At 43.7% G+C, this 22,627-nt stretch overlaps 1 protein-coding gene across 1 annotated transcript in view; it reads right to left on the bottom strand.

Annotated features, from left to right (window-relative positions):
- The window catches only part of ST8SIA1 (ST8 alpha-N-acetyl-neuraminide alpha-2,8-sialyltransferase 1), a 126,158-nt gene that overhangs the window by 8,515 nt on the left and 95,016 nt on the right, over positions 1-22,627 (bottom strand). The gene's annotated exons all lie outside the window — the stretch shown is intronic.

Below are 22,627 nucleotides of genomic sequence, written 5' to 3'. Positions count from 1 at the left end.
AAGCTAGCTGCCCCCAAAGCTTCCAGGGTGTCTTTATGTCTGTCTCTCATCTCACCATGGGCACTCTGGGATGACGGATGCCTGCTACTATGCGCAGTTTTGCGTGGCTTCTAGAAATTTGAACTTGAGTCCTCATACTTGCAATTCTTCTCCCACCAAGCCATCTTCTCAGTCTAATGCCTCTTTTTTTTTTTAAACTCAAGAACTCCAAGTCCAGCTAAGAAAACAGAAGTGTGCGGATACAACAGAATGTTCCAAATGCCATGCTTGGTACATCTACAAAGTACTATAGATTAAAAAAAAAAATTCAGTTATGCCTTGAAAGAGCGAGCAAGGTCAGGGAAAGCTAGAGAACAGATAACTTCAAAACATCTTGCTAGGGAAACAAGAAGGATAAGATAAAATAAGCTACAAGGTTGCAGGTAAGAGTGCACAAAATGCCTCAACAAATTAAGAAGGCTGTTGGTCCAGGAGCGTGGAGAATGGGAGTGGTTCGGACAGTAGCCGAAGATAAGGTGTGATGTAGAAGATCCTCCATATCGCTAACATTTTGCCCTTGTTGTCACCGTGTGCTGAGGGCCCCTCACGCCTCAGTGGCTGCCGACAGACAGCACGTATCAGTGTCAGGCTGCCAGAGAAGGTTGAGGAGAGGCCTGCAGCTGGGACAGTAGATAAGGCGGCGGTTGCAGCAGCAAAAACCAAAATAAAAAGGAGAAAGAATAAGGAGAGGAGAGAGGGGAGGGAGACAAGGGGAAGGGAGACGAGGGGAAGGGAGAGGAAGGGCAGGGAGGGTAAGGGAGGTCAGAGGAGGGCGATGAAAAGACAGGATTTCTGTCTGCCTCAGGTTCCCTGCAGGGAGAGCAAAACAGAGCTACAGGGAGCAGAGGCAAGCCAGGCTCGCTGTAAATATGGAAGTTTCACTGTGGCTACACAATCATGGCTCTCTGTCTGCCAAGAAAGGAGTGTGTGCTTCTCAGACCCAGAGGGATGGCCTCTCAGACTGTCTGCGTGTCCTTGACCCAGAAGCCACAGAAGCCATTTCCCTAGGGCCCCCCGACCAAGGGAAAAGTGGTTGTGCCTCCACTTGAAGTCATTCATTCTGCAACAGTGGCTCTCAGCCTTCCTAACGCTGCGACCCTTTAATACAGCTCCTCACGTTGTGGTGACTTTAACCACAAAATTATTTCACTGCCACTTCATAACTGTAACTTCGCTTCTGTTATGAATTCTAATGTAAACGTATGATATGCAGGACACTTGATATGCAACCCCCAAAAGGGTCCGTGACCCACAGGCTGAGGACCACTGCTCTAGAGGAAGCTAAGGAAACACAGTCAACCGTTTTCTAGAGTGGTTCCAACCTCTCTCACATGGATTCCTAAGTTGGACATGGGCTCCACTCAGCTCTTCTGTCCTTACTACTCTTGCCCAGCCAGATAAAGAGCTTTTGCTCTTCCTAAATTCACAAACGCCTCCCCAATAATGCAGAAGGGGCACCCAGATGACCAAAATGAACTGTCCTTGGACTTTGGCTCCAATAACCAAGAGTCTGTTGATGTCCCACTGTCTGGAGTCCGGGTCCAATGCTGGACTTTTATGTCGTCATTCTGAGTCTGTGAGATGCACTTGCTAATTTTCGTTGGCAATTTGAATGGGTTTATATTCACCAAGGAGACACTTCTGTGTGTGCCTTTGACGGCATTTCTAGAAAGGTTCTTGTAAGGAGAGAAGATGTTCAACGTGAGTCTGAGCAACTCTAGTCCTTGGGCTGGGGCCACCGACTGCCTAAAACAGGGACCGTAAGACGAGTCCCAGCATTCACCTCTCTTTGTTTCCTAGTTGCTTTGCCATGTGATCAACCACCAAGAAAGTCAAACTCTTCCCTAAGCTCATCATGCCAGCTATTTTCTTCACAGCAGAGAGAAATGAAGCTGATACAACAGAGCATCTATGTGTGCTGCCTCCGCCTGTCCTTCATTGCCTCTTTCTGCATCCCTAACTATCTTTCTCCACTGCGCACCTCAGGGCCAGCTCTGTACCTCTTCCCAACTGCTCACACTCAAAGGTGGGTTTCCCAATATTAACCTTTCCCTGCCCCCACCTCTAGGGAATCATTCCCTCTGGCTTGTAGGCATGAAAACTAGCCCACCTCACTCACTTTATTGACCAGTATTTGGCAATTCAAAGATGTGTTTATTCCAAGTGTTCAATGCAATCCTGCCACATGTGTGTGCACTGTGGAATGATTATGACAACAGGCTAGAATTTGATTTTTAAACTACTTCTTGATATGCTCACGCTGTGAGCGCATTCTGTGGGACCCTGCTGCTAAATTCAAAGCCTGGCTTTACCGGATAGCTCCTGAGCTTGGTGCAAAATTTTCTTTGTCAGCAGGGCACCCTCTTCTCTGCCTCATCTGGGGAGCCTGAATCCTACACCCTGCCCCCCAACATCCTGAACCTGAGGAATGCCACATTGTCTTTAGAGGAAAAAAAAAACAGGTTTGACTCCCTTTCTCCTGGTAGACCGTGTTCAGCAAGCTCCTGGGGATTCCTGGAAAAGTGACCACCCTATGCTAATGAGACTTTAGCTTTCAGCAAATGACCTTTAACCGTACCTGGAAGTTCTTCCCCCACTCAGAGGATAACTAAGTATTGTGCTCCCCTTCTTGTGAGAAGGCTGCGTTGCTGCGTGTAAATGAAGTACCCCTGGCACCCTTCCTTAGCCTCAGTGAATCAAACACATTTACCCCCAAAAGCCCTCCCATTGCCCAAGGTTTATAACGTCCCTAATTCACAAAATAAACACTCCCTCTCTCACTCCATTCCTCCACCACGACAGCCTGAGACTCATCATTTATTCTGGGGAAGGATGGGCTCCCTTCCCCATGCAGAACTTGCTGCTGGACCATCGGGGCCTGGCTTCTGGTCAGGCAGCCATAGCTGCCTTGGTCACAGCCGAAGAGGAGGCGAGCTTCCGACCACCAACAAATCAGCAGCTAGAACTCAGGTCCAGCCAGCCATGAACTGACAAGGCACGGGTGTCCCTTTGCATTCTCTGCCATTAGCACAGCAACTTAACCAAAGGGCTGTAACACTGCGGCTTCCTCACCCGAGTTTCCACCGCCATCTGGTACCAGCAATCTCATTAAAAAAGAGCTAATTGTAACACAGTAGGAAACTCCTTCCAAACCCCAGTGAGATCTGGGAGCCTTATACACAGGCCTCCGTCTGAGCACTCTAGCCGCTCCTGAGAGAAGCGGAACATTTCATCCTGAGGTTCCTCTGTCCCCACCGGCTGACAGTGCCTGGGCTGGCTCAAGAGAAGAGCTTGCACTTCCGGTGCGATGCCCAGCAGCAGCGGCAGGGAAGGCAGAATGACGCATTCTGACTCATCTACCATCCATGTCTTGGACAGTTAGTCCCCTCCTACCATCTTCCTTTATTGCCTCCAGCCCTTCAGTTTACTGTGCAGTAGCTTCCATTCCCTAGCGTCTGATGCCCAGGTATCCAATCATCTGTACCCATAGTTGGCTGCACCGCCTTGGGGAACCATGGGAGAGGTCCATAACACAAGAGCGTATGGTTTTATTCCTGTCTCCAAGCTGTTTGGTTTAGCGAAGGACTGTCATTTCTCTTTGAGTTTTAACTCTGAAAATGAGCGCCATTTTGAATTCACTACACTCTTAATTTTCGTCATGCTCTCTGTGTATTGTATTTTAGGATTTTTACTTAGCCCATTACTTAAGTAATAAGATTAATTAAGAGGTTAATTCAGAGCCAGTGAGATCATTTACAAAGGAAAGGTGCCACTGTCAAGGCATGACAGAACCAATCCCCACAAGTTGTCCTCCGTCCTCGACATGCATGCTGTGGCATCACAGACAGACTCTCACACACAACACAACATAGGTAAATAAAATGTAGTTTTAAATCCAAATTCAACTCGATTCTGTATCTGCTGTCTAGCTGGTGTAGTTAGTATTTACTGATCAACAGTTTAATAGTGTTGGTTTTAAATTTTACAAATGTCTTGTAAAGTTCTATTAGCATCACAGAAGAGTGGTATTACAAGTGCTTCCCGCCCTTCCGCTGAGCCCCAGCCTCTGGGCACCAGCACACGTTTGCTCCACACGGTTAGCTTCACCTGTCCACCCAGTGATGCTCTACAGGCTCATGAAGACCCATGACAAACAGTTAAAGCTAATCCCTTCATTCTCACTCAACCTCTCAAAGGTCCTCTTGGGTTGCTGTGGTGACTGAAGCCTGGAGTCCCAGCACTGGGTGGTGTGAGGAAGGGGGAGCACCATGATGTGGAGGCTAACCTAAGCTACACAGTAAGTTCCAGGCCAGCCTGAGCTATAGAATGGAAGACTGTTTCTCAAAAATACAACATCCAGAAGGCAAGATTGCTCAGTGGTATAGGCCCTAGCTACTGAGCCTGAAACCTACTCCCATCCCTGGAACCACATGGGGGAAGGAAAGAAATTAACTGTGGTGGCACATGTGCCTCCCTGAGCATATATTCACAATAATTAAAGACATAAAATAAACATAGAACAATACTAATAATGATTAAATTAAAAATAATAAAAGTTATTGAATTTTCGATGAGTCAATATAACCTTTAAAACTATATACTCCTGAAGATAGGATTTGTTTAATTAACCCTTTACATTTTATAATCCAGCTCATAAGAGTTGTGTGTCACATATTAAAATTAAATGGAGATATAAATCAATAAAGTTTTGCTCATACCTGTAATATGAATAGTCAAGGATGAAGAAGGATTGTTGTTTGAGTTTGAGGCCAGCTGGGGCCACACACAGAATTCCAGGCCATCCTGGGCTACATATCCAGCCTTGTTTCCAAAGCAAAACAAAACTTTAAAGCAATGAAAATAATGTTTTCATTTAATAAAGACACTGAGATAATTTAAGTATATTAAAGTATTTTAAGATATACTAAAGACACTGGAAGTTTAAGGAATGAATTTGTGCCTCATGAGAAAATTCCAGCATAATTTCCAGACAAGCAAGACAGCTATTTGGAACTATAAATAAAATAATAGAAAAATGAAAGAAAGCCTGTGGACTCTGGCCCTTAACAGATGAAAATACAAACAAAATTGCTGATGTCAACAATAAAAGTGGAACACTATTGCCATGAGACATAAGACAGCTACTGTGAAAAGAAAATTATTCTAAAAAAATATTTACAACAAAGCTTAAAAGTGGCTGGACACCAGTGGGACTTATAATTTAAAGTACTGGTACTGAATGTACTCCAAGTTTCAATTAATGAGAATATTATATATTTGGTTAATGGGTTGCTGGTGATGGGATTGCAAACTGAGCAAGCTCAAGAAACAGAAAGACCTTGTTTCTCTCTCTTTTCACCAAAGCTCCAGAAATGAGACAGAATATTGTTTCAAAAAATCCAGATCCACAGTGAAAACAAGGAAGAAAGCAGACTCTTGGGAAACTTCTCCATGTAAGTTAACCACAGAAAACAGAAAAACAGCCTTAGAGAAACCAATACTTTCAGGGTGGAAAAGGTGGCAGTGTCCTGTGCCCACAGTCAGGAGACACTGCAGAAGAGGGGGTCCCGACAAATCAGCAAGGTTATCAGTATGACTGACAACCTGAGGCACTGGGGGCACATAAGTGGGTCAGACCCTAAAATCTGCTATCACTGTGCATGGTGCCGAGGTGTTAGGGCCAGGCAGGTGTGCGCTCAGCCTGAGGCAAACTGATAACATTCTGTGCACACAGCATCCGCAGCCAGGCTTACATAGCCCAAAGGAATGATGGCATTTACCTTTCCCAGCCCAAGAACAAGACTCTGCAACTGCATAAAATGACTCCCGGGAGCTGTCTACGAGAAACTGAGAGTGGCGTATTCTCAGCTGGAGCAACCTTTAGCAGGTCCTGAGGTGAGCACAGAGAGCCAAAACAGGAGGGCACTGAGGGGCAGCCTGGAACTCAGAAGCAAAAAGGAACCAACATCATTAGAGGGGGCAGAAAGAAGTGCTTTGAAATCTATATTAGTCTGTTAAAAATATGAATTGTGATTGTATCCAGACTAGGGTGCTATAAAGAGGAGAATATTAGGTAATAAGAACTGTTGGCAGTTAAAAAAAATATAGTGACAGATGGGTTCTGGCAAGGGAAGCTCCAGGGAACCAGCCTCAACGGCCACCCCTGAGATGGTGCTGAGCAAGAGCCCACACCTCCACCATGGTCGCCTCAACACGCTGACTCCCCTAACGGGCTCAAATGTGTGACACTTGCAAGAGCATGTGGCATGAACCAGTGCTGCACAGAGGGGCTCTGAAAGACTCAGAAAACATGGAAGTTGGGCTGGGTGGGAAACAGTGCGATGGGCTGTTTGCCTAGTGAGCTATGTGTCTGTAGCTACAGCATAGTCATGGACCTCAGTGGGGAGGTTGGTCGGCAAAGCACAGTGTGCAGGACAGGCCTGCTGTGAGGGCCAAGAGAAGGGAGAGCAATCTTTATTTTCCCACAAGAAATCAATAGATACATTAGAAAATTTAAAACTGTAATTTAGCATGCTGCTCCCAAATCAAAGAAGAAAAAAGGTCAGGCAGAGATGTCGGAAAAAAAATTGATTTTTTTAAAACATGATTTAAGGGGAAAGGGAAGGGCTGAGGCTGGAGACGGCTGCCTTTCTTTTTAAGCTTTATTGTTCTGTTAGAATTTTTTAAATGGCGGAAATGTGTGGTTTTTATAAAATGGAATATTTAATTTTTAAGATCATGAAAAATTTATAAAAATAATGTGTGTTGATGAAATTCACAAGACCAAGAAATTTGTATGTCACTAACAAGACAATATGTAAGCATATATGCATGTATGTATATATGTATATATACATGCATGTATGTTCTGTATTATACATGTGTGTATGCATGTGTGTATATGTGTATAATCCAGGTATATGTATATTCATGCATGCATATATGTATGTTTTATATGTATACGTGCATGTATGTGTGTATATGCCTATTGCATATATTATGTTGTACATGTACACATGCATGCATGTGTGTTGTACATGTATGTGTACATATATGTAGATATGTATTATATGTGCATATACTGGTATGTATATATACGGGTATGTATGTATACAGGTATGTGCCTCCATATGTATGTATATATGCATGCATGCATATGTGTATATATGTACACATATATAAAACACAGACATTAAAAATTCGCAAGTCCACATAGTGATTCTTTAGTTTGAATGTGTATGCTTTAAAATACAGAATAGAAGCTCTGTAAAAGTGCCTGCACACTCTGTTACAAAAGAGACCTCAGTGTAATGAAACAGCTGCAGCACAGGCCACACTGTCATCAGAAGGTACTAGAATCAGAGCTCCACAACGTAAAGCCATACACGCTGTGGAAGAAAAGCTCTTACAAAGTGACTGTAAGAGGAAGTCTGTCAGTGCCCGTCCACACAGTGTGTACCAGCAAAGCCAGCTGAAACAGCTATCGGAGCCTCCAGAGATGTGAGCGAGATTGCCTCACAATATAGCAGCAATGGAGGCCTTAGAAAACGATAATAAAATATTTAATTTAACATTGTAATACGGCCCCCAAACAACCTGAGACAAACTTAACATGTTTTTTTTTAAAGTCTCCCCAAATACACGTGTAAACTCAGCGTTGTCTCTGGTGGCAGCGAGTGGTGGCTCTGTTCCAGGGGACGGCGTCTGAGTGCGTTGAGGATGGAGGAGAAGACCCTGTCCACCTGCGAGGACCAGCAAGGACCAGTGTGACAGAATCAGCAGCCTTGGCTGCCCTGAGCTGATCTCTTTCCTGTAGCCAGCTCTCCGCAATTTTTTATTTCACTTTGTCTGTAACAGGCCCAGCCATAGCACAATAGAAGCCTTCTAATAATTCTAAGGTGGATGTGTTAAAAATGCTCCGCAGGATTGAGATGATGATTCCTGAAGCGATTCAGAACCAAGAAAAGTCTTTAGACAAATACAGCAGAAACCGTACAGTTTCTTGAGGCACATAATTATTCTCAGAAAGTGCAGAGTGTATACACTGATTCAGCAAGCAGATTTTACAAAGAACAGATTAAAGAAGCTAATGAGTACACAGAAACATAAGGACATTATTAGTTCAAGATTGGGGAAGTTATCTGTTCAGGTGCCAGAACCTCAAGTTAGAAAACTGGCAAGGTTGGCTAAGCCTTAACCAGCTCTGTGCCAACAGAATAAATTTCCTTATCTTGGCTCTGGCTATGCAGAACAGAAATATAGATATTGTTAAGAGTAGAGTTGGATAAAATTTGTACTAGGTATTTAAGATATACTGTGCTGCCCACGGTGACCATGGAGATGTGCTTAACTATGAAGCCTTAAGGCTAAATATCTGCTTAGGGAAAATAAAGTATATGAGAAGGAAATTTAATTTAAAAAACAGTCACAGAATCATTCATTTTCTGGTTTCTTGGAACATATTTGAGGAAGTAAAACTGAAAGTGCACTGAATGCACGCACGCACTGATCTAGTTTACACATTTTGCATGAAATTTAGACTCATCTCAAATTTTACTTTACAATAAAAGTGGCACTTCAGTTGAGACTGCCAGAGTCCAGCTCCGACAGGTTCAAAGACCCCCGAGGAGAGAGGCATCCTGAACGATGTGGCCCTGACTCCACATCTCTGTCCTCGGGGCCTTTGAACCGGTCAGAGCTGGACTTTGGCAGTCTCCACTGAAATGCCACTAATATTTTAAAGTAAAGTTTGAGATGAGTCTAAAGTTCACAGGAAACATGTAAACTAGGTCAGTGTGTATATTCAGGACAACACGGAGTAAAGAGTAATAGATGGTGAGGCCAGGGCTGGGAAGACAAATCTTGCCAGTGCCAAAACTGAGTACATAACTGTGGTAACTCAGGACGCCCTAGAGACAGGACGGAATGCTCCACTTTTGAGGACTTCCCCATCTGACTAGTGACATTTTAAACCAGCTTACGTGAGACTCGCTACCCTGTGCACTGTACCAGGACTGCCAGCTAATCAACAGTGAAAACTATGATAAATGTTTGCCCCACGCTGCTCAGAAATTTAAGCTCCAGACGGAATGATGGTTCCTAAATAAAAACAGAAGAAAGCGCAAGGGAAACATCTATAAGACCTAGGCACACAAAAGTTCTTTAAAATAATCCATAAAGGCAAAATCCACTCAGCAAAGGATTGCTAGCGTAACTGCTTACAAATTGAAGGCAAGCAGGTGGGGCACAGTAGTGCAGGCCTTTACTCCCAGTACGTGGGAGGCAGAGAAGAAGATAGACAGATCTCTGTGAGTCCCAGAGAACCCAGCCTGGATTCTCATTTATTTGTAACATTAATGATAATCAGGGATAAAAAGTGACACAATTAAATTACAGAAATAGCCAGCACTCAGGTCACAAGCCAGGCACCCCCCGCCTCACGTGCCTGTGACCCCAGTGATGACAGGGGCAAGAGGAATGCTGGGGTGTGCTGGCTGCCAGCCTAGCTGAAACACCGAAACACCGGTTTCAGGTTCAGGGGGAGATCCTGTCTCTAAAGATTAAGTAGGGAGTGAGTGAAGGAGACACCCACGCTCTCCTCTGGCCCTATGTGCAAGCACAAGCACGCACCTATAACCCCACAGGTGCGTATACCACTCACCTATACCATGCTCACACACACCAAGGCTCTTGCTTAGGACATGCTCTTTTACTTGAGCCTGCCGTAGTCCCTCCCCCAGGACGGTGGGAAGAAGTTCTGACTGTCTCAGGACTGTGACGACAGCTTCTCACTCATCTCAGCCTCCAGATTCAGGTTTGTTTTTTGTTTGTGTATGTGTGTGTGTGTGTGTTTTTTTTTTAAGTTATACTTAGAGGTTTTTCCAGTGGAAAGATACATCCTACTGTCCTGCTGACTGGCATCCATCCACTTGGGGACCTGAGCCTCACCTCTCCAGGAGCTGTAAACAACACTCTGTAAATATCCTTTATCTCCATCCAGGTCTATTTTTATTGACCTGGTCCCCATGTGGCCACTTGTCCAAGTATTTTCTGATTGCAAACAAATTAGCAAAAACAAACAAAAAAAAATCTCTTCTGTGAACCGATTAGAATTTCATGACTCTGAGCAGTTAGAGTGTTGCAGATTTAAAGCCATCTTTTTTTTTTCCCAGCCCGGGGTCACTACTCATGTGTCTGGCCTAACAGCCTTACAACTAATAAAATCTTTACAACGTATTCTTAGCCAACCACTCTCTTCCACCAATACAAAAGCTAAAAATGTCATCAGATGGTGCCTGAGACTGAACACAGTCTTTGGCTCTGCTGTAACCCACCTTCCTGTGGTTCCCGGGAAGGAAGTGTTTGGTTTGGCTGTGTGGTTTTCTTTGTGCTGTGACTAACACAATCTCATTTAACCTGTCCTACAGCTGAGCTTGTCTTTGTAGGCAATTCGAATCTGTGATCCCAGGCCATGGTTGCTCATTTGTGCCTCGAGAATAAACTGTCTCTTTGTCCCTTTGAGGTAAGAGGTGTTTTCTGTAGTACCTAAAACACGTGTCTTTAGGGCAGGGAAGGGTGAGGCTTCAATCATGACAGGGCTTCCCTGGAAGCAGGAGGAACTGAGCTTGGTCCCCAGAACCCACACGAGTGCTGGAAACGGTGGGCCTTGGTCACTCTTCCGTTTTACCTTCTGAGGTGGGGTCTGTTGGTCAAAGCTAGAGTGCACTGATATGATTCCTGACATAGATACTGGGCCTTTGCATACATGCAAAAACAGAGAGAGCGTACAAACACACACACACACACATACACCCCCCCACACACAGACATAGATACACACACACACATACACACACACATACACACACACACATACACACACACATACACATACACACACACACATACACACACACATACACATACACACACACACATACACACACACATACACACACACACATACACACACATACACACACACATACACACACACACATACACACACACACACACACACACACACACACACACACACGTATGTCTGGATCCCTTCAACTCAGAGCGAGGGATCTAGGAAGTTGGCTGAAGGGCTAACTTCAAGGAGCTAAGTCAATTGCTAAGTACTTTTTTCACATTATCACAGCAGGCATTTCATTCATTTCAAAGCAGGATGCAAGAGGGAGCAGGAAGCTTTTTCCCTCTTCAGGAATATCACTGGAACACAAGAGACAGTCGCATTGTCTCCTTGCTCATCGAACATCATTTTCTATCACCTTTTTTAAAAAATGTAAACGTGTCCCCTGCCTGAGACGTGAAAATGAGTAATTAGATATCGAACAGCAGCCTTACCTACAAGTCTCTCATTAGATGCTAGCTTATTTTCTTGAAAGCAGCTTATGCTAATTTCTGGAAATACTAAACTTTCTAAGAAATCACACAGCCAGCTTTAATCTCAGGAACTGATTATAACCAAAGAATCTCTTTTTCCAGAATGAAGAAAGTGGTGCTTGCTTTTGGTTCCGGCTGTAAGTGTCCTTTTCTCTTTGGTGGTCCCCAGAGTAGCAGTCATAGTAATACTTTTGTTTGTCCACATGAAATAAAGCCACAGGCAACGGGAAAAACAGACACTGATTCATTTTGAGGCATACAATTAAAGAGCTATGTTCTGACCTCTGGAATGCCACCATAAAAAAAATCTATTACTTTTATTTTATACATATGAGTGTTTTGCCTGTATGTATGTATGTGCACACTACATGCAAGCTCAGTGCCCATAGTGTATCAGAGGAGGGCATCAGATTCCCTGGAACTGGGATTGCAGATGATTGTGAGCCATTGTGTGGGTGCTGGGAATCAAACCCAGGTCCTCTACCAGTGTGGCAAGTACTCTTAACCACTGAGTCATTTCTACAACCCAAATGCCACCATTTAAGTGAAAAAGGTTATGATCCTGTTGACATAAAACAGTGTGTGTGTGTGTGTGTGTGTGTGTGTGTGTGTGTGTGTGTGTGTTGATTCTGCCATAGGTGCATCTGTATGTTTAACATGTATGGTGAGTTCCATGTTACATCTGGTGGTAGAGAAGATAGCATGTGCCCCTTCTGCAGGGTACATGTAACATCATACCCATCACTTCATGTCTTCACATGCCACTGTCTCATCTAATGAAGAGGAGGAATGACAAAGTACCTAATTAGCAGGACTGCTGTGAGGACAGCCCAAGCTCCCACACACAGAGCCCCAGAAGGGATACACGACACATGCTTGTGCTTTTTCCTCTCCTGGCAAGAGCAAGCCATGGGGTCTTGCACCTGAAAGTCTCCTACAGAAACATCCCCTCTGAGGGATGGAGGCAGAATTAGCAGAGAATCCACGCACTGAATAGGGCGTGGCTGGCATGCATTCTTAGACAAGGATTGTCACACACAGGCCAGTAACTGCTTGTGTATAATTATGTTTGTCAGTCACAATTCAAGTACATGACTACTCTTACAACTGCACTGTGAATAACGAGAAACAACAGGGCAAAGTAAGGACAGGCAGAGGTAAAAATGATAAAGCATGTATAATTCGTAACAAGCTCATCTCAGAGCAGGGGGGATGGCTCCGTGGTTAAGAACAGCTAAAGAGAATCTGGGTTCAGCTTACAGAGCCCATGTTGGGAGACTTAACAGCCACTTCAAGACTGCCCATAACTGCAGCTCTAGAGGACCTGGTGGCTCCATGCGGGCCTATGTGGAGAGCATACCTACACACACACACACACACACACACACACACACACACACACACACACACATACACACACACACACACACACAGAGAGAGAGAGAGAGAGAGAGAGAGAGGGAGAGAGGCATACACAGACACAAACACACATACACACACACACAACTTTGGGCAGGAAATATGGCTCAGCAATTGAAAGTACTGTCTGCTCTTGCAGAGGACCTGGGTTCAATTCTTAGCACCCACATAGTGGCTCACAATCATTATAACTCTATCTCCAGAGGATCCAGCATCCTCTTCTGGCTTCTGGAGACACCAGATGCACATGTAGTACACATACAGACATGCAGGCAAATACTCAGATACATAAGATAAAAATAAGTCTTTAAAATAAGGATGAACCTCATTTACAGTATATCAAAGTATCTCTCCAGTATCAAATATGAAAAGGCTAAATGTAAGTGGGGTTTGACAAGAGAACGAAACTCCTGCAGAATATTATAAAGTGAAGCATTTCTATTTTTCATCAAAGAACTTAGCCGTGCCATGCATGCTCTAAAGTAATTAATTGAACTGTTCTTGCATTGAGTATTTTTAATACAGTGTTCATTTATTCTGGGTACCACATTTACTCACATAATGATGCCTTTCATTATCCAAGCATTATGTAAATGAAATTTTTTGCCAACAAAGCATCACAAATCTAAATTACATAGTATTTTAGTTTTATTATATGTTGATAGCTTCTCAGCATTTTTCAGCTGAAAAGTTAGAAAATCAGTTGAATTTCCTTTTTGTTTGTTTGGGAGTTTTTTGTTTGTTTTTTATATTGACTCAACCTGGACTGAAAGTGTAGGAGCGGGGTGCTTGGGATGAGAAATAGCCACAGGCTCATATATTACAGCACAGGGTCCGCGGTGGGCAATGCCATATGGGGGAGGTCATAGAACCTTACTGGGCAAAGTGCGTCACTAGGAACAGGCTGAACACATGATATTCTATATCAAAAGCAACCTAGTGGGGAAGCCCCCTTGATGAGAATTCCTACTATAAAATCATCACTAACGAATCATTGATAACCCCTCGGGGGGTGTGTTTGCAAGTGCTGCAAGAGCAGATGGAATACCACACTGTCGTGTCACATGTATGAGCGAGACTACTATGGGGGCTGGCACCAACACCTGAGGGTGCCCACGACCCAGGGGTAAACAGTTTGCATTGCCTCTGGAGTGACGCACTCTTCTTGTGCCCAGAACCCACTACTTTGGAGACAGAATCAACCACCAGTCTTGACTCTCCCCTTCCCATAAGCCTTTTTAATTCCCTGGGCTGTGGTCGTGAACACCTGTCACTCGCAGGCTTGTCTCCTGCCGCACAGAGCAGAGCCAGAACTTGGTTTCTGTGCGACCACCACACGGTCCGTCTAACCTTGTGAGTGAAATGCTTGCACGGGAACTCAGATCCTAGTAAGCTCTGCAGACGGAAAAGATCTACCAGAAGCACATGCTCTACAGTAGAAGTTGCTTCCAAACCCTGGGTGAAAGCTGACAAGGCAAGGCAGGTGTCAGTCCCACCCCACTAGGAGTGAAGCCGGTCCATTTATTCTTCAACAGCGTTTAATTACTTCTTCCTGTTTACAAAGGCAAACTGGTTTAATGGCAGAAAATTAGGCAATAAAACTAAGTACAAAGCAGTATACTTGCCATATATTAAATGTATGATAAGGACATGCTGAATGATGAGGGAGAGACGGATTGACGTAGATACAGATGATATACGTGATATAAATATATGAATGGAGGACTAATAATAAGCACCGAGCAAACCTACCAGTCAGCTTCCGTTAACACGCTGACTCCTACCTTGTGTACACAGCAATAGCAAGAAAAAATGTACACACAACTATATGCAAAAAAGTCACACACACACACACTGTTGCAGTCATCAATATTTCTGATTTCATGACTAGCAAGAGAGAAGAAAAAGATAACTCACCCAATGTTTGCTAATTAAACATTTTTTTAGTGTCTCTTAAAAACACAAGACTTTTTCGGGGCCCCTTTCCTCTCAGGAGGTCCCTCCTCTCTCACTGTCCCTCAATCTCTCTCTCCCCCCTCCCTCCCTCCCTCCTTCCCTCCCCACTAGCCCCTCCCCTTCCTCTCTCTGGACCTTATTAGATCTCTCACCTGCCCCTCAATCAGTATCCCTACTGAGATGAGGCTGAGCTGCTCTCATCCTCAGACCCAGCGTCCTTGGGGCTGGAGCCTCTGTTCTGGAAGGCCGGTGGCGGCTGACATTCAGATCTGCAGTCGGCTCCTGGCCCCAAGATCCACAGCTGCCTTTGCTCAGCCTTGGGCACCGCCTGTTCCAATGGTACTTTTGGTGTTTTGTATTTTCCCTAATGGAAATGCAGCAGTGTCATGACTCTCAAAGCACCTCATTAGGGTAGAGAGTGTGGGAGGTGCCCCCCAAGGTTTACCTCTGCACAACCCTTGTCACCGCGTTTATGTTTAGTTACTGCAGCTTTTATTTGTGGCTAATGTTTTGGTTTGGGGGATGTAAAGATGTATCTTTAAAAGGCTTGCTATTCACACACACACACACACACACACACACACACACACACACACACACACTTGGCTTTTCCATGGCAGACATGAGTTGTGGGTAGCGAGAGGGTAGGCACAGGGAGCATAAGTAGCTACTTTAGTTTGAATTCAGAGCATGTGTTTGTCTTACATAAACATATACATATACATATATATATGTTAAAGTACATGATTACATAAATTCTTATTTAATGTTAATAGGCAAATAAATTAATTAATTTATACTATTCTCCAAAATCTCCAAATCACCCCTCACCTGGAACCAAGGAGAGGGAGTGAATAAGGAAGACCCAGAGTGGACCCAGACATGATGGAGCAACAGGAAGAAGAAGAACATCCCCCAGAGTGGACCCAGACATGATGGAGCAACAGGAAGAAGAAGAACATCCCCCAGAGTGGACCCAGACATGATGGAGCAACAGGAAGAAGAAGAACATCCTCCAGAGTGGACCCAGACATGATGGAGCAACAGGAAGAAGAAGAACATCCCCCAGAGTGGACCCAGACATGATGGAGCAACAGGAAGAAGAAGAACATCCCCCAGAGTGGACCCAGACATGATGGAGCAACAGGAAGAAGAAGAACATCCCCCAGAGTGGACCCAGACATGATGGAGCAACAGGAAGAAGAAGAACATCCTCCAGAGTGGACCCAGACATGATGGAGCAACAGGAAGAAGAAGAACATCCCCCAGAGTGGACCCAGACATGATGGAGCAACAGGAAGAAGAAGAACATCCTCCAGAGTGGACCCAGACATGATGGAGCAACAGGAAGAAGAAGAACATCCCCCAGAGTGGACCCAGACATGATGGAGCAACAGGAAGAAGAAGAACATCCCCCAGAGTGGACCCAGACATGATGGAGCAACAGGAAGAAGAAGAACATCCTCCAGAGTGGACCCAGACATGATGGAGCAACAGGAAGAAGAAGAACATCCCCCAGAGTGGACCCAGACATGATGGAGCAACAGGAAGAAGAAGAACATCCCCCAGAGTGGACCCAGACATGATGGAGCAACAGGAAGAAGAAGAACATCCCCCAGAGTGGACCCAGACATGATGGAGCAACAGGAAGAAGAAGAACATCCTCCAGAGTGGACCCAGACATGATGGAGCAACAGGAAGAAGAAGAACATCCCCCAGAGTGGACCCAGACATGATGGAGCAACAGGAAGAAGAAGAACATCCTCCAGAGTGGACCCAGACATGATGGAGCAACAGGAAGAAGAAGAACATCCCCCAGAGTGGACCCAGACATGATGGAGCAACAGGAAGAAGAAGAACATCCCCCAGAGTGGACCCAGACATGATGGAGCAACAGGAAGAAGAAGAACATCCTCCAGAGTGGACCCAGACATGATGGAGCAACAGGAAGAAGAAGAACATCCTCCAGAGTGGACCCAGACATGATGGAGCAACAGGAAGAAGAAGAACATCCCCCAGAGTGGACCCAGACATGATGGAGCAACAGGAAGAAGAAGAACATCCCCCAGAGTGGACCCAGACATGATGGAGCAACAGGAAGAAGAAGAACATCCTCCAGAGTGGACCCAGACATGATGGAGCAACAGGAAGAAGAACATCCCCCTAAACAACCAGAAAACTTCCCGCATAGATAGCTGCTGAGGTGCAAAGGGAGAGGGACAAAGGGGACAAAGGCTGCTCCCGTTCTCTCCCTTGTCTGTTCCCTGTTCCATACCTGCCGCGGTGAATGTGCGTTGAGCAGAGAAAATAGCAAAGAGGGGGCGGCAGGAAGGAATGTCTCACTGGCTGCGTTCAGTACCGAGGACTAATCATACACCCATTTCATCTCACCTTCAATTATTTCAAATAGTATCCTGCCAACAGCCCCAAGCAAAGCCCAGAAGACTGCAATCCTGCCGATTCAGTAGCTGGGTTAGAACAGAGTCTCGGAGTTAATTATATTACAGTTGTTGAAAACAGAACATCTATTTTCATTGCATGTGGTGATCCAAGTGTGAGCGAACTGCATCAGCGTTTAGAGGGAACTCTTTTCCCTGCTCACACCTAGGTTAGATGTAAGGAAAACAGCAATGTTCCCCAATCTGTCCTGAGATACTATCTGCTTAGGCTAAAAGTATTTGAAGTCACGAACTAACATACATACATACATACATACATACATACATACATACATACACACATATGTATACATACACACACATATATATGTATACATACATACATACACACATATATGTATACATACATACATACACACACATATATGTATACATACATCCATACACACACACATATATATGTATACATACATACATACATACACACATATATATGTATACATACATATACACACACATATATGTATACATACATACATACACACACATATATATGTATACATATATACATATATATACATATCAGCCATTCAATGATTTCTCTAAATTATAGGTAATACCACTATTCTATATCCACTTTTCAAATTTAGGGAAGAAAGTTCAATAAAGGACATAGTAGGGGCCACACTGTAGCATGTCCTAAACTCTAAGTTGCAATGTGTTAGGGTAAGAGATGAAATATATGTACATTAAGGGTAAGTTTGAGCAAACAAAATGAAAACAAAGAGTTGTTGTTCAGTCACATTTCTCACTGAGGGACAGAACGCCACCCAGCAGCAACCTAAGGAAAGGGAACTGTTCTGGTTCTCAATTAAGGCACAGTCCATCGTGGTGGCAGCAGTTTGAGACAGCTAGTCGCATCACTCCATCTGCAGCCCGGAAGCAGAGAGAGACGAAGGCTCCCGTCAGTGCCCTCTCTCCTGTGTCAGGAGCCTGAGGGCCCAGCCCATGTGGTGATGCCACCCACATTCAAGATGGGTCTCCCCACCTCAGTCCCTTCTGGTGTGCCCAGGTGTTTGTCCCTGGGTGGTTCTGGACTCTGTCAAGTGGACAATGGTCACCATCACAGTTGGTGATCTGAGCTTATGATTACATTTTAAACATATTAGCCCATAGCTTTTTTATTAAACAATTTTAATTTTTTTACATATACATTTATATTATCACACACACACACACACACACACACACACACACACACACACGAACAGCAAGAAGAACCATGAAAGAATCAGGAATTATATAAATGTTACATTCTTAGTGTTCTGGCTATATATATATTTGGCAGACTTGAAGAAAACATCTTTCCTATCTTGGTGAGTCTAAAATTCTGAATGTAAATCAATATCTATCATATCTCATCTCTATCCACTTAAAACATCTATCTAGACCTAAAAACATCTTGACCTCTAAACAACTAAGCTTAATTGTAAAACTAAACTATCTCATCTTCAACTCCATCAGAAACTTGAGAAGAAATAAAATTAATTACCTCAGTATACATGGGGTGCAGGTTACCTTACCCTGTCTTGGCAGAGTTTGGCTGTCGACTTTGACTGCATTCAAGCTTGCCCCCCCCCTTTTTTTTAGGCAGAATTCTGTCTGTGGTAGAAATGAGGACATTTTTTCCAGTGGCTTATTTGCCACATTGGAAGCCATCTCCATAAGGAGGTTCTTTGATGCTCATCATCCTCTTTGAGGTAGGCTGGGTGTTGCCAGGAGTTACCCTGTCTCATTGTCAATGAATCTTTAAAATAATAAAAACATTTTAAAACGCCATATTCTGTATGTCTCTGAGGTTTTTAAAGACCTTATCAATTTTACCTTATCTTTCTATAGAATCTTATCTATCTGCTTCACATAAGATGTATATTCTTGTGATTAAAAATAGACTAGTAATTGACATGACCATGATTTAATCAATTAACAACTTATATAACTTATTTATCTTAAACAGCCTGCAATTGCACTTTCAAAGCACTGGAAGTAAACCTTGTATTCTAATTGAGTTATATGGATACAATACAACATATTAGAGAGAGAGGGAGAGAGAGAGAGAGAGAGAGAGAGAGAGAGAGAGAGAGAGAGTATAGTATGTGTGTGAAGAATAATCTTAAATTTGAATTCTATACCACTGTATCTAAAATTAAACTTATTTTCTATCTATATATAAAACTCTATACCAGTGCCTAGTCCACAGCTTTAATGGGCTGGGGCTGACAAACTGTCAGTCAGACTCTCCTGTGCTGGGAGGGAGAACCTGGTGCTGAAGATGCTGAGGCGGAAATGGCCTCACAGGAGAGAGTCACAAGACCCTTTCTGCTCTACCAAACCAAAACAGCTTTCTTGCAAGAATTGATTTGCATTAGAAAATCTCTAGTTTGGCATAAAAGAAAATCTCTGACATTTAAGGAAGAAAGGTGGGGGAGATGCTGTGGAACTGGGGATTTATTTCAGTTTGATAGCTATTGGTTTGATATGCTAAAGGAACGTTAAAGTATCAACTGACCTTATTACTTACTGGTCAACTAAGGGAGAGGTCAGATGCACACTGACTGTGGGGCTTTACTTCTCTCTGTATGTAATACCTATTTCCAATGATTTTTTTTTCCTCTATGCTCAGTGTGGTTTAAAAGTTAAATGGCATTATTTGGGGAGGCTTGGGGACCCTTTATGAAGCAGTCTTACTGGAGGAAGTGGGTCACAGGGGACAAGTCTTGGGGGCTGAGCAACTCACGGCACCATCTGCACTGATTCTGACTTTCTCAGCTGTGGCCAGGCAGCCTCACATTCCTGTGGCCACAGCTGAGAACTGCTGCCACCATTGTACCTCCTCTGCCACGATGCACGTCCACCAGGCCACAAGCAAACACAGCCTTTCTTCTGTAAAGTTGCTTCTTTTTTTTTTTTTTTTCTCTTCAAGACAGGGTTTCTCTGTGTAGCCCTGGTTGTCCTGGACTCCCTTTGTAGATGAGGCTGGCCTCGAACTCACATTGATCTGCCTGCCTCTGCCTCCTGAGTGCTGGGATTAAAGGTGTATGCCACCACTCCCAGCCCCCATAAAGTTGCTTCTTATGAGGTGTTTAATGAGAAAAATAACTGATAGAATAGATAAATTTTATTTGCCTAGTAATATTAAATAATATTCTATGTAATCATGTACTTTAACATATATACAAATATATATGCACATATATGTGTATATACACATGTGCATATGTATACATGCACATATATACATTTACATATTATCTAAGGCAAACACATGCTCTGAATTCAAACTACAATAGCTGTTTATGCTCCCTATACTTACCCTGTTACTAGCCACAAGTTATGTCTGCCGCAGAAAAGTCACGTGTGGGGTGGGTGCTAACAAGTCTTATTAAAATAACTCTTCACACTCCAATCAGCAAAAACAAAGCCACATGGATAGTTATTTTCTTCTCAGGCTTGTCTTCATTAATTCCTGGTTTTAGTAGCTAGCATTTGTTTGCCTGGTTTGATGGAAAATGATGATCATAAAATTAATTTGTGATCTCTTAGAAAAGATTGAAAATGTAAATTCAGTAAAAGGAAAATACCCCATGGTCATAAACATTATAAATCACTCAGATATTTCTCAAGAATGCCTGGTCTCTGCATCTGTATTCTTTAAATAAGATTATATACAAATATATTTCTATTTTGATAAGGTCTCACTATGTATCTCTGGCTGGCCTTGAGCTCACAGAGATCCACGTGCTTCTGCCTCCCGAGCACTGGAATTAAGGTATGTACCACCACACCTGGAATATTTTGTGAGAGAAGAACCAAAAAGCCCTCAAAGTCAAAAGTATTTCAGAGTCATTTAAAGACACTGGATAGTTTTTCTTTTTCTTTCTTCCTTTTTTTTTTTTTTTTTTTAAGATTTGGAGAGTTAGCCAGGCATGGTGGTGCACGCCTTTAATCCCAGCACTTGGGAGGCAGAGGCAGGCAGATCCCTGTGAGTTCAAGGACAGCCTGGTCTACAAAGTGAGTCCAGGACAGCCAAGGATACACAGAGAAACTCTGTCTGAAAAACCCAAAAGATCTGGAGTGTTTAGCATACAGTAAATACATGGACTGGGTTCCCATATCCACAGGTGTAGTAAATACACGGACTGGGTTCCCAATATCCATAGGTGTAGTAAATATATAAACTGGGTGCCCATATCCACAGATGTAGTAAATCTATGTAGTGAGTTCCCATATCCATAGGTGCAGTGAATATTATGGACTGAGTGCCCATATCCACAGCAGAACTCCTACTTTACTGAAGTTCAGTTAATAAGATGTTGGGTTAGCCATTGGGCTATAGGTCCAGTTAATATGATGAGGGCTCAGTCACTGGGACTCAGACTTTGTCAATGGGATGTGGGCTCAGTCAGTGGGAAGAGAGACCAGTCTATAGGATCCAGGGTCAGTCAATAGGATACGGGTTTTAGACAGTGAGATATGGGTTAAGCCAATGGGATGTGAATCCTTTAATACCAAACTAATCTAATTGAGGGGAGAGATTGGGGGTTGGGGCACCTCAGTGTGGACGGTAGCTTCCTCACCCTGCAGACTAGTGACTGCTGCAGATAACACACAGCATGGCCTTCTGAGTTCTTTCCAATTCCCCGCATCAGGACCACCTCCACCCCACCTCCCTACTCCCCCCACTCTCAGCCCCCACCCCCAACACACACAGCTCTGAAGGGCCTTTGCCTGTAAGCCAACCTCACTGGGTTAGGCTGACACATCTGAAACCAGAGTGTTTCTAACACCACTGAAGGAAGCACGCAGTCCAGTGGTACCTTTTCCATCTGATCTTCTAAGCACTACACATTCCTAGGTTGTTCACTTATCACTGATTTTGTTAGAGGCATTTCTATTCAAAGGCTGGGGTGCTTTACGAGTTCTCAGTGTGTGTTCATCGTCTTCTTCTTCGCCATGAAATGCTGCACTGACTTCCACTCTCATAGCGAGCAGCATGGGAGACAGTTGGAGCATCCATAGCTTTTCTCTTTATTTTTGCTACTGTGATAGTTAAAAATAGAGAACATGCTGTCTCGATGCCAAAGTCTTTAATTATTAATGCGGCTGAATACTGACTAATCTTCAGAGCCACCTGTCTGTCTAATCACCTCTCAAGGCTCCTGTACCTTTCATGACTATGCACATACTATAACTATAGAGAAGAAAAGGCTGTCCTTTCCCCTGTTAGAGCTAAAGCAGCTATTATTTTCCAAATGGTTGTGATTTTCCCTCCTTTTCATGACTTTCTGATGTGGACAAATTTAAAAATTTGGAGTAAAAAAATAAATCATTTTATTCCTTCCATCTCTACAAACAAAAAGTAC

The sequence above is a fragment of the Acomys minous genome, assembly GCF_964271855.1.
Source record: "Acomys minous genome assembly, chromosome: 17".
NCBI lineage: Eukaryota > Metazoa > Chordata > Mammalia > Rodentia > Muridae > Acomys > Acomys minous.
The sequence above is the reverse complement of the archived record's forward strand: the minus strand, read 5'-3'. Positions and strand labels throughout refer to the sequence as shown.